The 16,645-nt window shown below is 46.7% G+C and overlaps 8 non-coding genes across 8 annotated transcripts; all 8 read right to left on the bottom strand.

Annotated features, from left to right (window-relative positions):
* Positions 1-152: 152 nt before the first annotated feature.
* Positions 153-317, bottom strand: LOC146750704 (U1 spliceosomal RNA). Its single transcript, XR_014930369.1, has one exon. It is a non-coding gene; the product is annotated as a U1 spliceosomal RNA (small nuclear RNA).
* Positions 318-944: 627 nt separating this feature from the next.
* LOC146750703 (U1 spliceosomal RNA) lies at positions 945-1,109 on the bottom strand. Its single transcript, XR_014930520.1, has one exon. It is a non-coding gene; the product is annotated as a U1 spliceosomal RNA (small nuclear RNA).
* Positions 1,110-1,736: 627 nt separating this feature from the next.
* Positions 1,737-1,901, bottom strand: LOC146750702 (U1 spliceosomal RNA). Its single transcript, XR_014930519.1, has one exon. It is a non-coding gene; the product is annotated as a U1 spliceosomal RNA (small nuclear RNA).
* A 626-nt stretch (positions 1,902-2,527) lies between these two features.
* LOC146750701 (U1 spliceosomal RNA) lies at positions 2,528-2,692 on the bottom strand. The gene has a single exon (XR_014930368.1). It is a non-coding gene; the product is annotated as a U1 spliceosomal RNA (small nuclear RNA).
* A 627-nt stretch (positions 2,693-3,319) lies between these two features.
* LOC146750700 (U1 spliceosomal RNA) lies at positions 3,320-3,484 on the bottom strand. The gene has a single exon (XR_014930362.1). It is a non-coding gene; the product is annotated as a U1 spliceosomal RNA (small nuclear RNA).
* An 11,296-nt stretch (positions 3,485-14,780) lies between these two features.
* Positions 14,781-14,945, bottom strand: LOC146750699 (U1 spliceosomal RNA). The gene has a single exon (XR_014930528.1). It is a non-coding gene; the product is annotated as a U1 spliceosomal RNA (small nuclear RNA).
* A 626-nt stretch (positions 14,946-15,571) lies between these two features.
* LOC146750698 (U1 spliceosomal RNA) lies at positions 15,572-15,736 on the bottom strand. Its single transcript, XR_014930666.1, has one exon. It is a non-coding gene; the product is annotated as a U1 spliceosomal RNA (small nuclear RNA).
* Positions 15,737-16,364: 628 nt separating this feature from the next.
* LOC146750697 (U1 spliceosomal RNA) lies at positions 16,365-16,529 on the bottom strand. The gene has a single exon (XR_014930356.1). It is a non-coding gene; the product is annotated as a U1 spliceosomal RNA (small nuclear RNA).
* Positions 16,530-16,645: the final 116 nt, after the last annotated feature.

The raw sequence follows: 16,645 nt of genomic DNA, 5'->3' as shown, positions 1-16,645 counted from the left end.
TTAATAAATAATAATAACTTGATCAATGGTCGACATTTCCCTGAAAATCTAGTTAGGAAACCCACATTGTTCTCACATGAGGCGGATCTGCGCGATTTCTCACTAGAGATGACCAATGTAAGAAATTAGATCTGATTTTTTAGTTTCATTATCAGGGGATAGCGCGAACGCAGTCCCCCACTAACATAAATTATGCGCCCGAGTCGCCCACATTTGGGGCGATCGCAGGTGTCAGCCCAGCCGAAGTGCAATGGGAGGGCCTCTCCCTGAGGGAACCGCCTCCATGATCACGGTTAACCCCTACGCCAGGTAAGTATGCCATTGACTGTCAACAACGGAGTACCCCATGGAATGAAACAAAACAGACACGACGGTGAGTGCCAAGAGCATCTGGAAAAAAAATCGTATTCTAACTAGTAGTTGCACACAATAGACTGGTAATGTCATGACTTAAATATTAACCACATGATTTTAATGGTCGCTCATGGACATTTGACTCCACGAAATGCGTTGTATATACTGAAAATTCGCGACAAACTTGGCCACAAAGGATTCTGGGTAGAGAGAGAGAGAGATTATGCACGCACACCAAGCGGCACTAATCCCATGCCAGCGATCATCCTATCAGCGTCCGTAGCCCCCCAAATCATATGGTTGCTGTCAACCAATGGGTTTTCTTTTATGCGAAACGCGGCGTGTGAGGGCGTCAGTACTCGACAAATACAGGTGACCTGTGGATCTGGCCAACTCTCGATTATTTCATTGCTTAGTACATCGAAAACCTGTCCATTTTTAATAAATAATAATAACTTGATCAATGGTCGACATTTCCCTGAAAATCTAGTTAGGAAACCCACATTGTTCTCACATGAGGCGGATCTGCGCGATTTCTCACTAGAGATGACCAATGTAAGAAATTAGATCTGATTTTTTAGTTTCATTATCAGGGGATAGCGCGAACGCAGTCCCCCACTAACATAAATTATGCGCCCGAGTCGCCCACATTTGGGGCGATCGCAGGTGTCAGCCCAGCCGAAGTGCAAAGGGAGGGCCTCTCCCTGAGGAAACCGCCTCCATGATCACGGTTAACCCCTACGCCAGGTAAGTATGCCATTGACTGTCAACAACGGAGTACCCCATGGAATGAAACAAAACAGACACGACGGTGAGTGCCAAGAGCATCTGGAAAAAAAATCGTATTCTAACTAGTAGTTGCACACAATAGACTGGTAATGTCATGACTTAAATATTAACCACATGATTTTAATGGTCGCTCATGGACATTTGACTCCACGAAATGCGTTGTATATACTGAAAATTCGCGACAAACTTGGCCACAAAGGATTCTGGGTAGAGAGAGAGAGAGATTATGCACGCACACCAAGCGGCACTAATCCCATGCCAGCGATCATCCTATCAGCGTCCGTAGCCCCCCAAATCATATGGTTGCTGTCAACCAATGGGTTTTCTTTTATGCGAAACGCGGCGTGTGAGGGCGTCAGTACTCGACAAGTACAGGTGACCTGTGGATCTGGCCAACTCTCGATTATTTCATTGCTTAGTACATCGAAAACCTGTCCATTTTTAATAAATAATAATAACTTGATCAATGGTCGACATTTCCCTGAAAATCTAGTTAGGAAACCCACATTGTTCTCACATGAGGCGGATCTGCGCGATTTCTCACTAGAGATGACCAATGTAAGAAATTAGATCTGATTTTTTAGTTTCATTATCAGGGGATAGCGCGAACGCAGTCCCCCACTAACATAAATTATGCGCCCGAGTCGCCCACATTTGGGGCGATCGCAGGTGTCAGCCCAGCCGAAGTGCAAAGGGAGGGCCTCTCCCTGAGGAAACCGCCTCCATGATCACGGTTAACCCCTACGCCAGGTAAGTATGCCATTGACTGTCAACAACGGAGTACCCCATGGAATGAAACAAAACAGACACGACGGTGAGTGCCAAGAGCATCTGGAAAAAAATCGTATTCTAACTAGTAGTTGCACACAACAGACTGGTAATGTCATGACTTAAATATTAACCACATGATTTTAATGGTCGCTCATGGACAATTGACTCCACGAATTGCGTTGTATATACTGAAAATTCGCGACAAACTTGGCCACAAAGGATTCTGGGTAGAGAGAGAGAGAGATTATGCACGCACACCAAGCGGCACTAATCCCATGCCAGCGATCATCCTATCAGCGTCCGTAGCCCCCCAAATCATATGGTTGCTGTCAACCAATGGGTTTTCTTTTATGCGAAACGCGGCGTGTGAGGGCGTCAGTACTCGACAAGTACAGGTGACCTGTGGATCTGGCCAACTCTCGATTATTTCATTGCTTAGTACATCGAAAACCTGTCCATTTTTAATAAATAATAATAACTTGATCAATGGTCGACATTTCCCTGAAAATCTAGTTAGGAAACCCACATTGTTCTCACATGAGGCGGATCTGCGCGATTTCTCACTAGAGATGACCAATGTAAGAAATTAGATCTGATTTTTTAGTTTCATTATCAGGGGATAGCGCGAACGCAGTCCCCCACTAACATAAATTATGCGCCCGAGTCGCCCACATTTGGGGCGATCGCAGGTGTCAGCCCAGCCGAAGTGCAATGGGAGGGCCTCTCCCTGAGGGAACCGCCTCCATGATCACGGTTAACCCCTACGCCAGGTAAGTATGCCATTGACTGTCAACAACGGAGTACCCCATGGAATGAAACAAAACAGACACGACGGTGAGTGCCAAGAGCATCTGGAAAAAAAATCGTATTCTAACTAGTAGTTGCACACAATAGACTGGTAATGTCATGACTTAAATATTAACCACATGATTTTAATGGTCGCTCATGGACATTTGACTCCACGAAATGCGTTGTATATACTGAAAATTCGCGACAAACTTGGCCACAAAGGATTCTGGGTAGAGAGAGAGAGAGATTATGCACGCACACCAAGCGGCACTAATCCCATGCCAGCGATCATCCTATCAGCGTCCGTAGCCCCCCAAATCATATGGTTGCTGTCAACCAATGGGTTTTCTTTTATGCGAAACGCGGCGTGTGAGGGCGTCAGTACTCGACAAGTACAGGTGACCTGTGGATCTGGCCAACTCTCGATTATTTCATTGCTTAGTACATCGAAAACCTGTCCATTTTTAATAAATAATAATAACTTGATCAATGGTCGACATTTCCCTGAAAATCTAGTTAGGAAACCCACATTGTTCTCACATGAGGCGGATCTGCGCGATTTCTCACTAGAGATGACCAATGTAAGAAATTAGATCTGATTTTTTAGTTTCATTATCAGGGGATAGCGCGAACGCAGTCCCCCACTAACATAAATTATGCGCCCGAGTCGCCCACATTTGGGGCGATCGCAGGTGTCAGCCCAGCCGAAGTGCAATGGGAGGGCCTCTCCCTGAGGGAACCGCCTCCATGATCACGGTTAACCCCTACGCCAGGTAAGTATGCCATTGACTGTCAACAACGGAGTACCCCATGGAATGAAACAAAACAGACACGACGGTGAGTGCCAAGAGCATCTGGAAAAAAAATCGTATTCTAACTAGTAGTTGCACACAATAGACTGGTAATGTCATGACTTAAATATTAACCACATGATTTTAATGGTCGCTCATGGACATTTGACTCCACGAAATGCGTTGTATATACTGAAAATTCGCGACAAACTTGGCCACAAAGGATTCTGGGTAGAGAGAGAGAGAGATTATGCACGCACACCAAGCGGCACTAATCCCATGCCAGCGATCATCCTATCAGCGTCCGTAGCCCCCCAAATCATATGGTTGCTGTCAACCAATGGGTTTTCTTTTATGCGAAACGCGGCGTGTGAGGGCGTCAGTACTCGACAAGTACAGGTGACCTGTGGATCTGGCCAACTCTCGATTATTTCATTGCTTATGTCACACGTAGTATTAGCGTTGACTAGGTAACCGAGTGTACTATTATGCAGTATTTAAGTGATTTACGAAGTGCTGTTTTATTACCGGTTTATTAACCGAGTGTGGATCACTTTTTGGGTTAGTATTTATGTGGAAACTGGTTGCCATGGTGTTTGCCCGATGCCATGGTATGTGGCTTATTTTAGACTGTTAGAATTTACCGTGTACAGGAGCGAGACACGGGTTGGGGATGTCTTTCCTAAATTTGGAGGTTTTTATGCTAATTGAGAGTGACCGACCTTTGACCTGGAGTGGCGAGTTGTCGGATTGGTTGAAGGAACGCGCAAAAGGAAGGAGGATAGAAAAATGGCCGGAAGATCTGAACGTGGTTACAGTGAGCGGAGTGAAGATTCATCTAAACCAGGCGAATAACTGCATTGATTCCTGACTGAACACTAGTGGCAGAGAAGGGGAATCAGCCGAGTCGTCGCTGGAGTCAGCTGTGAGACTGAGGGAGTCTTGGATCCTGTGAAACGAACTTTCCATGAATGAAAGACGTTGCGCTCCCAGAAACCACGAGGCTGACGCTGTAACCCCGATTGCCTGCTGTTGTGTGGTGAACTTGGGACATCGACGAGTGATCAAGACGGCGTGGGATTTGCTGGTAAGCGAGCAAGTCGAGAGAAGACTCTGAGGTAAACCGTCTGGTTCGTGTGTGATAGGCCGACTTCTCCATAACCGAGTATTACATTTGTCACGATAATAAACTGTAGTGATACTCAGGTCGACGACGAGTTGGATGTAATGTAGTGACCGTTTATTAGCGAGCTCGAAATCACTCTCTCCCTGGGTTATTTCCCCCACCGCTCCTGTTTCGGTTTCCCTGGGTTATTTATTGTTTCAATGTTGTTGTGCTGAGATATTGTCCGTGTCGGATCTTGAGTGCAAGCATTACATTTTGGATTTGTGGTTTGTTTGCCGCCAAAATTGTGTTCGCCAGCGCGCGAATTTTGGACACTTGCTCAAGTTGAACGGAAAATATGTCAACAACATGGTTGCTGGTTTCCACTGATTTAGTTTGATGTGTATAAGCTTTCACATTTATTGACCTTTTGTTAAACTTGTGACTTGTTATTTTTCTGTGTTTTCTGAGTTTTGTGGCATGCGTTATTACGATTTGTGAATATTGTGACGTCATTAAGACTATTGCCATATAAGGAGTTGCACGCACTTGGTAGCTGATCGAGACTGTGCTGGTGCAGAGCGTGGTATAGTGCTGGCTGATAGTTTGTGCAGTGACATTTGTAAAGAGACATTTGATTACTTGTGTTCACTGAACTGTAGATATACCTTTTTGTGCATCGAGTGCTGTTTCAGCCACAACTGTGTAATAGTAGCTGTGATTTATGATTAATGTTGCTGCTGATGTATTGCAGTTTACTGATCTTGTATTGCATGACTGCCAGTTGTTTGATAATATACCGTTTGTTGTTTGGAATTATTAAGGTCTCATTATTTGTGCTAGCGTGTTTGTGGGTACAGTTAGAGCTGGTTCGACACAATACTTATCCATTGCCCTTGATTTGGATTGAGAGGACCGTTCTCTGGGGACTGTGTGTGCTGGCCCCCTTTTATACTGTGAGGAAAAATTTATGCTCCCCCTTCGTCCACTTCGGATCCGAAATATTGGTCCGATAGCCTGTTTGTGTTTGGTTGCCTGGCGACAAGTGGATGAGGGCGGGACATTGGCGCCCTACAACGTGCGGCTTTTGTGTTTATAGAACACTTTTTGGTGTACCAGCTGTACCCTTTAATGAGACCAGTAGATTGGCCTTGTGACTTTTTTGCCCTTTTTTGGACATTTCAGACGTTTTGGCCTTTTTTTTGCCCGCTTAGAGATTCTTTCTCTTGTTGTCTGATGTTGTATTTGTCCAGTGTTGCATGCTTTGCGTGTGAGTTGAATTCTCTATTATTGTTTGGCAATTGTGGTCAGAGTATTGAAGTTTGCCAGCATTTGAGTCATTGTCGAGACGTATCTGTGGTACATGTGCAGGAGTATTAACGTAATTAAGGGTAAGTACATTCTTATACACAGTGAGATATGGAAATGCGTGCAGGGGCTGCTGTTACCGGTGAGGCTGGTGATTCACCCAGTGTGGCAAATACTGTGACACCTACCCATGGTGCCCTGGATCTCAGTCAAGGTAGGGGAGTAGCAGTGAGGGGTCGCATTTTTCCTGTGTCAGCGCCAGTAGGGCGACGCCAGATGTTGGGTAGGGGTCGTGGCGTCTTGCCATTGGATTTTGGTCGGGACTCCCTTCCCAGTGGCTGTGGTGAGCACCGACATGCTGGAGGCCCTATGGAGAATCGTACTGTGAGACTAAACAATGAAAGCATATACCGACAGCAAGGTGGTGTACCTGCAGGATTAAGTGATCAAGGTGAGTGTGGACAGAACGTTGATTTGGAATTTAGTTCCCCTGAAGGACGTTCCCGCTCAGGTATGTTACACACACTGCGCGTGCCTACATATCTGTCAGCGCGACCGAAACTGTCCACATTTTTGGGAGACAGTTCGCGGGCTAAATCGGATGCCGACTTTGAAACATGGTCGCAGGAAGTGCTTGCATACAGTGATTCTGGAATCGAACCGCCGTCGGTCGTTATCCAGACTGTTAGATCTATGTTGAGGGGCACTGCAAATAAACTCGTGATAAGAATGCGGCCGGACGCTTCAGTTGATGATATATTAGAGATGTTAAGAATCCGCTTCGGAGAAGTGGAATCTGGTCGCGTTTTGCTCAACAGATTTTTCGCTGACAGTGGGCAGCGAGAAAACGAGACTGTTGGCGATTTTGCCACGCGTATTGAGCTAGCGTTAGAAGCTGTAAGACGTTGTGGTGGTATACGCCCAGAGGAGATGGACGAGCTTCTAGCCAATCGTTTCTGGGACGGATTGAACGATGATAGAGTACGTGAAATAGCGCGCCACCAGCGTTGGGATAGCATGCCGTTTGATCAGCAGCTGTCAGTCGTACGCAATGCGGAGCAGGAAGTCCATGATCGGGCTGCCCGCAAGGACAAACTCAGGGTTAACTCAGAGACAAAGAAGACACCAGCTGCACGTGCTCATGTGACTGTAGTGTCTGATCAGGAGAGTAATTGTAATGAAGTGTTGGCTGCACCGGTACATGTGCAGAAGCAGTGGACACCAGAAGATCTTTTGCCTACCTTGCAGAAGGCAATAACGCAGACAATAAAGCTCCAGCTAGATTCTGTTGCTGATCGCATGGACAGACTAGAGTCTAGACTGGACAAGTCTGAGAAGGCTCCCGTGCAGCCGAGTGCAACACCAGCGCCCCCAGCATCCTTGGCTACTGGTAAGCCTCGTGGATGTTTCAATTGTGGTGATGAAGGGCATAGGTTTCGTAGGTGTCCACTGCGTCGTGAACGAGACACTAGTAGAATGATCTGTTATCGGTGTGACAAACCAGGACACCCTGCCAGAGAGTGTCCAGACAGAAAGAAGGTCAGCCAAGACACGACTGGAAAGAGTAATCAGGATACACAGTCGCAGCGGCATGTTGGGTACACTTGTAAATCTGGGAGAAAGAAGCAGTCATCTCTGAGAAAAGGTGATGGTAACCATGGTAACCATGTTCTCATGATGCAGTCACCTGTGCTGGATAGAGTGGTGGGATCAGCATGCGAGGCTACTGTGATGGTGAATGGAGTTAAAGCAAGATGTCTATTTGATACAGGATCTCAGATAACTACAGTCAGTGAATGGTACTATAGAGAGCACCTAAGTGAGATTCCTATTGAACCCCTTGAGGAGGACCTCTCAGTTCGTGGAGCGGGTGGCCAAGTTGTTCCGTTTTTGGGGTACATGGTAGTCAGCATCACATTGCCTACTGATCTATTTGGTGAGAAGGAAGAGCATGATGTGCATGTATTGGTTGTCCCTGATACACGCTATAGTTCTGTGGTGCCAGTCACAATTGGCACAAACCTACTGGACATGTCTGCAAATGTGAAGCAGAGCTTGTTGACCAGAAAATGTGTGCAGAGCAACCGCATGTCTGCAACTGGTAGACATGTGATTAAGCATTTGAGTGACCGCCATAAGTTTATTGGTAGTACTGGTCACTTGGGCATGGTCAAGGCAGCAATTGACAGACCTCTTGCCATCCGACCAGAGCAGGATGCCATCATCATGGGTGACTTGCTAAAGGGCCCTGATGGTGACAAGTATGTGGTTATGGTGGAGCCGATAATCAATATGAGAATGCAAGTGACTGCTGTGCCATCAGTCACGGTGTTGGAGTGTAATGCGTCTAGTTCAAGACTGCCAGTTCATGTGTTTAACACTACCAACAGAAATGTGTATATCAGACCCGGTAGCACTGTTGGAGAAGTGACGGCTGTGACCCGTGTTCAGAGTGCTTCAATGGCCAGGGAAGAGACTGAGAGAGGTGAGCACAATGACAGAGATCCAAGTGTTGTCGTCAAGGGTGTGAAGTTCAATCTTTTGGAATCTCCCATTAGTGGATCACAGATCAAAATGGTGCATAGTTTCTTTCAGCGTAACATTGATGCCTTCTCCTTGCATGATAATGACCTTGGGCGTTGTGACCTTGTGCAGCATCGCATAAGACTTAATGATGAAACACCAAGCCATGAGCGTCACCGCAGAGTACCTCCTGCCAAATATGCAGAGTTGCGAGAGATCATCAAGGGCATGTTGGATAGTGGTGTTATACGTGAGTCTGACAGCCCATGGGCTGCACCAGTGGTCATGGTCACAAAGCGCGATGGAACCACAAGGCTGTGTATTGATTACAGACGACTGAATGCCAAGACTGTCCGTGATGCTTATGCCATTCCTCGCATCGAGGAGAGTCTGGAGGCCTTGAAGGATGCAGAATGGTTTAGCACAATTGACCTTAAGAGTGGCTATTGGCAAGTGGCCATGAGTGAACAGGATGTTTCGAAGACAGCATTTGTGACGCCTGTCGGCCATTTTGAGTGTCTCCGTCTCCCAATGGGGCTTTGCAACAGTGCAAGCTCATTTCAAAGAGCCATGGAGAAGTGCCTGGGCGAATTAGTCAACCAGTCATGTATTGTTTACCAGGATGATGTGATCGTGTACTCCAAGACATTCAGCGACCATATCAGACACCTGGGTGAGGTGTTGAGGCGACTAAAGAGTGCAGACTTGAAGGTTAAAGCCAAGAAGTGTGAATTTTTCCGCCAGAAAGTTCACTTTTTGGGTCATATCGTGTCAAAGGAAGGAATTCGCACAGACCCAGTGAAGACCGAGGCGCTGCGTAACTGGCCCATACCTCGCAATGGGAGGGAGGTGAAGACATTCCTGGGGATGGCAAGTTATTATCGTCGTTATGTGGAAGGGTTCTCGAAAATTGCGAAGCCGCTGAATGATCTTACTGTGGGATTGTATCAACATGCTCATGGCAGGAAGAGAAAACGACAGAACCCTCCTGAGTTTGCATGGACACAGAAGTGCCAACATGCTTTCGACTTACTGATTGAGAAGCTGACAAACCCACCAGTATTGGCCTACCCGGATTATGACCTTGAGTTTGAATTGCATACTGATGCAAGCCTTATTGGACTTGGGGCTGCCCTTTATCAAGACCAAGGCAATGGTAACCGAGTGGTGGCATATGCAAGTAGAGGCTTGTCTAGGAGCGAGAGGAATTATCCTGCCTTCAAGCTTGAGTTCCTCGCATTGAAGTGGGCAATTGTTGACAAGTTCGGAGATATGCTACTGGGCAGAAAATTCAAGGTGGTTACTGACTGCAACCCATTACGGTATGTGATCAGCACACCGAAATTGGACGCAACGGGACATAGATAGCTATCAAAGCTAGCTGACTATGATTTCAGTATAGAGTATAGGCCAGGAAAGCAAAACGGGGATGCAGATGCTCTTTCTCGTAAGCCTGTCCAGGGATATAGCACAGATAGTGTTGGTTCGCCTCAATTGTTGAAATGGTTGCCTCCGGAGGAACAGGTGCGAGTCAAGATGGACAAGCCAGTGGTGCAGGCACTGTGCCAGTACCACTTGGCACCTTTGGTTCCTGGACTGGAGATGGTGGGAGCGATGGCGAGCACAGCCCTTATTCCTGATGTGCGTTCAGTGGCACCAACGTCATTGACATCTGTATCACGAGAGGATTGGAGGCGCTTGCAACAGGAGGATTCGACTGTTGGGAAAGTGTTGAACTACTTTGAGAGAGGCAGTTTACCTGACAAGGCAGAACGTAAAACACTGCCAGCAGAGGTGAAGGTTGCCTTAAGGGAATGGAAAAAGTTTCAGTTATGCCGTGGAGTCCTGTACCATCAGCGCGTGGATAACAATGGTGAGAGAGTGTTGCAGCTGTTCCTCCCCAAGAAATTCAGAGTAACAGCCATGGAGGCCTTGCACGATGATGTCGGCCATCTTGGACAGGATAGAAGCTTGGACTTGATGAGATCACGCTTCTATTGGCCTGGCATGACTGAGATGGTGGTTGAGTGGATTAAATCATGTGAACGCTGTACACGCAGAAAGATGACAGCTGATGGTAGAGCCCCAGTTCCATTGGTGAGTATCAAGACGACAAGGCCTCTGGAATTGGTCTGCATGGACTACTTGTCTATTGAACCGTCAAAGGGAGGATGTAGGGATGTACTTGTGATGACAGACCATTTCACAAAGTACGCCATAGCTGTTCCTACTCGTAACCAGACTGCTAAGGTAACTGCGGATGCATTGATGGAGCAGTTTGTGCGGCACATTGGTTTCCCTGAACGCCTACATTCTGATCAGGGCCGAAACTTCGAGAGTGCTGTGATCAGGCACCTGTGTGATGCCATGGGAATTGTGAAATCTCGGAGCACCGCATACCATGCCCAGGGCTGTGGGATCACGGAGCGATTTAATCAGACGTTACTTGGTATGTTGGGAACGCTGTCCAACTCTGACAAGCAGAACTGGAAACAGCATGTTAGTGCAGTGACTCATGCGTATAATTGCACGAAGCATGATGTGACTGGTTACACCCCGTATTTCCTCATGCATGGGCACCATCCTCGTTTGCCTGTGGACATATACTTGGGCTTGGTCACTGAGGATGAACAGGCAGAAGACATGGATGAGTATGTGAGAAACTGGCAGCGCAGTCTTGATGAGGCTTACCGAATTGTATCGCTTCGCATGGACAAAAAGAGCCTCATCAGCAAGTCGTACTATGATAGGAAGGCCAGGCAGTCTGAACTCTCACCTGGAGACCGTGTATTAGTGCGCAATGTCAAGGTGCGTGGCAAGCACAAGCTTGCTGACCAATGGGAGAAGGATCCATATGTCATTGTCAGGCAGGATGATCGTGGTATACCAGTTTATGTAGTTAAGCCTGAGAGGGGTGGTAAGGTACGAAACCTGCATCGTAACTTGTTGTTACCGTTTCGTGCACTGCCAAGGCCCAGAGAAGCACGCCCAATGAGAAGAGAACTGGTCAAACCAGTCAAAAGAGTGAGGAAGCCAAGGACCAGAGCGTTGCAATGAACTACACAGGCATCATCGGAAGCTGACTGTGACACTGAAGGCACAGATACAGACTCTGACCGTGGGTACATTGTTACTTACCCGCATGAGCAATGTGCTGAGAGGCGTCTACCTCGTGATGTTGCTGCTCATGCAACCCCTGAACCAATGTCGGTGGGGAGTGATGAGGTAAGAACCAGTGAGGAGGGCCCAGAACTGCTATTGCATATAGACCCTGATGTCACTGTATCCCCAGAGGTGGAAAAGGATCACGAGTTGGAGGTGAGTGCAGAAGTGGTGCCAGATGACACAGAAGCTGTCATAGAGACGGCAGCAGAGCCTGGTGAAGGAGCGATTGTCGCGTCTGAGGCTGATTGTGTTGTCAAAACAACCAGGTCAGACTCTGATGGTCGCCGCTACCCTTTGAGAGACAGAAAGCCTTGTTTGCAATATGGATTTGACTGTTCGCACACTCTAGTTAGGTCTGGCATCAATCCTGGTGCGCCAGCTTTTGTGCCTGTTAGGTGGAACAAGGCGATCATTGGAGCAGGAGGTGATTGTTCACAATCCTGCTATTAGACGTTTGTGTAACCTTTCTTCGTCGGTTGCCTGCACACCCATTGTAGTCTGTGTTGTGGTGTGAGGAATTGTACTCCTCTTCTGAGGGTGGGAGTTGAGCACCTTTGCGAACGTACTGTTTAAAGTGAGCTTCGTCACTGCCCTGGTTGGGTCGCTACCACCCAGGGTCCCTTTTCCTTGTACTCTGTTCTATGTCTGCTGTGCATAGAGGATTGAGCCGTTCCTTCCTGTGGTGTAGCACAGAACACGAGTATTGTAGACTTTTGGGGTGTTGGGGTTGACTGACAGATAGGTTGTTAGAGTTTAGTGTCATGTGGACAATGAGCATCTGTTGTGCCAGGAGTCGAGATGGTGGACTGTCATTGAGAGGTGAGATATCTGTAGGATGGAGTATTGTTTGCCTGACTTTGTGTGAGTGTGCGTGCTGTATACACTTTTATCTGTGTAGTGTCCTCTTCTTCCGTAGTTCTCTACTACATGATAGGGAGAGGGCGCTTTTTTGTCTATTTACTCTTGTAAATTATCCTGGGTCCTGCCTCTGTATTGCATGTTTTGTTATCTCTGCTTTAGGAATCTATAACTGCAGTCGGGGATGGAAGACTTTGTTTGATCAGCATGTGCCACACTAGCAAGCAGTTTCTGTACAGGAGCAACTGGAGTTGAGCACAGTCCTTGAATCAGGAGTGCATGAACAATCATATGAGAAGACTTATTGGAAGGTTATTGGCAGATGTGATAGTTGATTGATTACTGGTCACTTGGAAGGCAGGACAGTGGTCTTGGCTGTTGTCTTGCATTCCGGGGACGTGAATGCGTTTGGGGCCGGGGTGTGTCACACGTAGTATTCGCGTTGACTAGGTAACCGAGTGTACTATTATGCAGTATTTAAGTGATTTACGAAGTGCTGTTTTATTACCGGTTTATTAACCGAGTGTGGATCACTTTTTGGGTTAGTATTTATGTGGAAACTGGTTGCCATGGTGTTTGCCCGATGCCATGGTATGTGGCTTATTTTAGACTGTTAGAATTTACCGTGTACAGGAGCGAGACACGGGTTGGGGATGTCTTTCCTAAATTTGGAGTTTTTTATGCTAATTGAGAGTGACCGACCTTTGACCTGGAGTGGCGAGTTGTCGGATTGGTTGAAGGAACGCGCAAAAGGAAGGAGGATAGAAAAATGGCCGGAAGATCTGAACGTGGTTACAGTGAGCGGAGTGAAGATTCATCTAAACCAGGCGAATAACTGCATTGATTCCTGACTGAACACTAGTGGCAGAGAAGGGGAATCAGCTGAGTCGTCGCTGGAGTCAGCTGTGAGACTGAGGGAGTCTTGGATCCTGTGAAACGAACTTTCCATGAATGAAAGACGTTGCGCTCCCAGAAACCACGAGGCTGACGCTGTAACCCCGATTGCCTGCTGTTGTGTGGTGAACTTGGGACATCGACGAGTGATCAAGACGGCGTGGGATTTGCTGGTAAGCGAGCAAGTCGAGAGAAGACTCTGAGGTAAACCGTCTGGTTCGTGTGTGATAGGCCGACTTCGCCATAACCGAGTATTACATTTGTCACGATAATAAACTGTAGTGATACTCAGGTCGACGACGAGTTGGATGTAATGTAGTGACCGTTTATTAGCGAGCTCGAAATCACTCTCTCCCTGGGTTATTTCCCCCACCGCTCCTGTTTCGGTTTCCCTGGGTTATTTATTGTTTCAATGTTGTTGTGCTGAGATATTGTCCGTGTCGGATCTTGAGTGCAAGCATTACATTTTGGATTTGTGGTTTGTTTGCCGCCAAAATTGTGTTCGCCAGCGCGCGAATTTTGGACACTTGCTCAAGTTGAACGGAAAATATGTCAACAACATGGTTGCTGGTTTCCACTGATTTAGTTTGATGTGTATAAGCTTTCACATTTATTGACCTTTTGTTAAACTTGTGACTTGTTATTTTTCTGTGTTTTCTGAGTTTTGTGGCATGCGTTATTACGATTTGTGAATATTGTGACGTCTTTAAGACTATTGCCATATAAGGAGTTGCACGCACTTGGTAGCTGATCGAGACTGTGCTGGTGCAGAGCGTGGTATAGTGCTGGCTGATAGTTTGTGCAGTGACATTTGTAAAGAGACATTTGATTACTTGTGTTCACTGAACTGTAGATATACCTTTTTGTGCATCGAGTGCTGTTTCAGCCACAACTGTGTAATAGTAGCTGTGATTTATGATTAATGTTGCTGCTGATGTATTGCAGTTTACTGATCTTGTATTGCATGACTGCCAGTTGTTTGATAATATACCGTTTGTTGTTTGGAATTATTAAGGTCTCATTATTTGTGCTAGCGTGTTTGTGGGTACAGTTAGAGCTGGTTCGACACAATACTTATCCATTGCCCTTGATTTGGATTGAGAGGACCGTTCTCTGGGGACTGTGTGTGCTGGCCCCCTTTTATACTGTGAGGAAAAATTTATGCTCCCCCTTCGTCCACTTCGGATCCGAAATATTGGTCCGATAGCCTGTTTGTGTTTGGTTGCCTGGCGACAAGTGGATGAGGGCGGGACACTTAGTACATCGAAAACCTGTCCATTTTTAATAAATAATAATAACTTGATCAATGGTCGACATTTCCCTGAAAATCTAGTTAGGAAACCCACATTGTTCTCACATGAGGCGGATCTGCGCGATTTCTCACTAGAGATGACCAATGTAAGAAATTAGATCTGATTTTTTAGTTTCATTATCAGGGGATAGCGCGAACGCAGTCCCCCACTAACATAAATTATGCGCCCGAGTCGCCCACATTTGGGGCGATCGCAGGTGTCAGCCCAGCCGAAGTGCATTGGGAGGGCCTCTCCCTGAGGGAACCGCCTCCATGATCACGGTTAACCCCTACGCCAGGTAAGTATGCCATTGACTGTCAACAACGGAGTACCCCATGGAATGAAACAAAACAGACACGACGGTGAGTGCCAAGAGCATCTGGAAAAAAATCGTATTCTAACTAGTAGTTGCACACAATAGACTGGTAATGTCATGACTTAAATATTAACCACATGATTTTAATGGTCGCTCATGGACATTTGACTCCACGAAATGCGTTGTATATACTGAAAATTCGCGACAAACTTGGCCACAAAGGATTCTGGGTAGAGAGAGAGAGAGATTATGCACGCACACCAAGCGGCACTAATCCCATGCCAGCGATCATCCTATCAGCGTCCGTAGCCCCCCAAATCATATGGTTGCTGTCAACCAATGGGTTTTCTTTTATGCGAAACGCGGCGTGTGAGGGCGTCAGTACTCGACAAGTACAGGTGACCTGTGGATCTGGCCAACTCTCGATTATTTCATTGCTTAGTACATCGAAAACCTGTCCATTTTTAATAAATAATAATAACTTGATCAATGGTCGACATTTCCCTGAAAATCTAGTTAGGAAACCCACATTGTTCTCACATGAGGCGGATCTGCGCGATTTCTCACTAGAGATGACCAATGTAAGAAATTAGATCTGATCTTTTAGTTTCATTATCAGGGGATAGCGCGAACGCAGTCCTCCACTAACATAAATTATGCGCCCGAGTCGAACACATTTGGGGCGATCGCAGGTGTCAGCCCAGCCGAAGTGCAATGGGAGGGCCTCTCCCTGAGGGAACCGCCTCCATGATCACGGTTAACCCCTACGCCAGGTAAGTATGCCATTGACTGTCAACAACGGAGTACCCCATGGAATGAAACAAAACAGACACGACGGTGAGTGCCAAGAGCATCTGGAAAAAAATCGTATTCTAACTAGTAGTTGCACACAATAGACTGGTAATGTCATGACTTAAATATTAACCACATGATTTTAATGGTCGCTCATGGACATTTGACTCCACGAAATGCGTTGTATATACTGAAAATTCGCGACAAACTTGGCCACAAAGGATTCTGGGTAGAGAGAGAGAGAGAGATTATGCACGCACACCAAGCGGCACTAATCCCATGCCAGCGATCATCCTATCAGCGTCCGTAGCCCCCCAAATCATATGGTTGCTGTCAACCAATGGGTTTTCTTTTATGCGAAACGCGGCGTGTGAGGGCGTCAGTACTCGACAAGTACAGGTGACCTGTGGATCTGGCCAACTCTCGATTATTTCATTGCTTAGTACATCGAAAACCTGTCCATTTTTAATAAATAATAATAACTTGATCAATGGTCGACATTTCCCTGAAAATCTAGTTAGGAAACCCACATTGTTCTCACATGAGGCGGATCTGCACGATTTCTCACTAGAGATGACCAATGTAAGGAATTAGATCTGATTTTTTAGTTTCATTATCAGGGGATAGCGCGAACGCAGTCCCCCACTAACATAAATTATGCGCCCGAGTCGCCCACATTTGGGGCGATCGCAGGTGTCAGCCCAGCCGAAGTGCAATGGGAGGGCCTCTCCCTGAGGGAACCGCCTCCATGATCACGGTTAACCCCTACGCCAGGTAAGTATGCCATTGACTGTCAACAACGGAGTACCCCATGGAATGAAACAAAACAGACACGACGGTGAGTGCCAAGAGCATCTGGAAAAAAATCGTATTCTAACTAGTAGTTGCACACAATAGA

This window comes from Saccoglossus kowalevskii, chromosome 1 (assembly GCF_978046115.1).
Source record: "Saccoglossus kowalevskii chromosome 1, keSacKowa6.1, whole genome shotgun sequence".
Lineage (NCBI taxonomy): Eukaryota > Metazoa > Hemichordata > Enteropneusta > Harrimaniidae > Saccoglossus > Saccoglossus kowalevskii.
The sequence above is the reverse complement of the archived record's forward strand: the minus strand, read 5'-3'. Positions and strand labels throughout refer to the sequence as shown.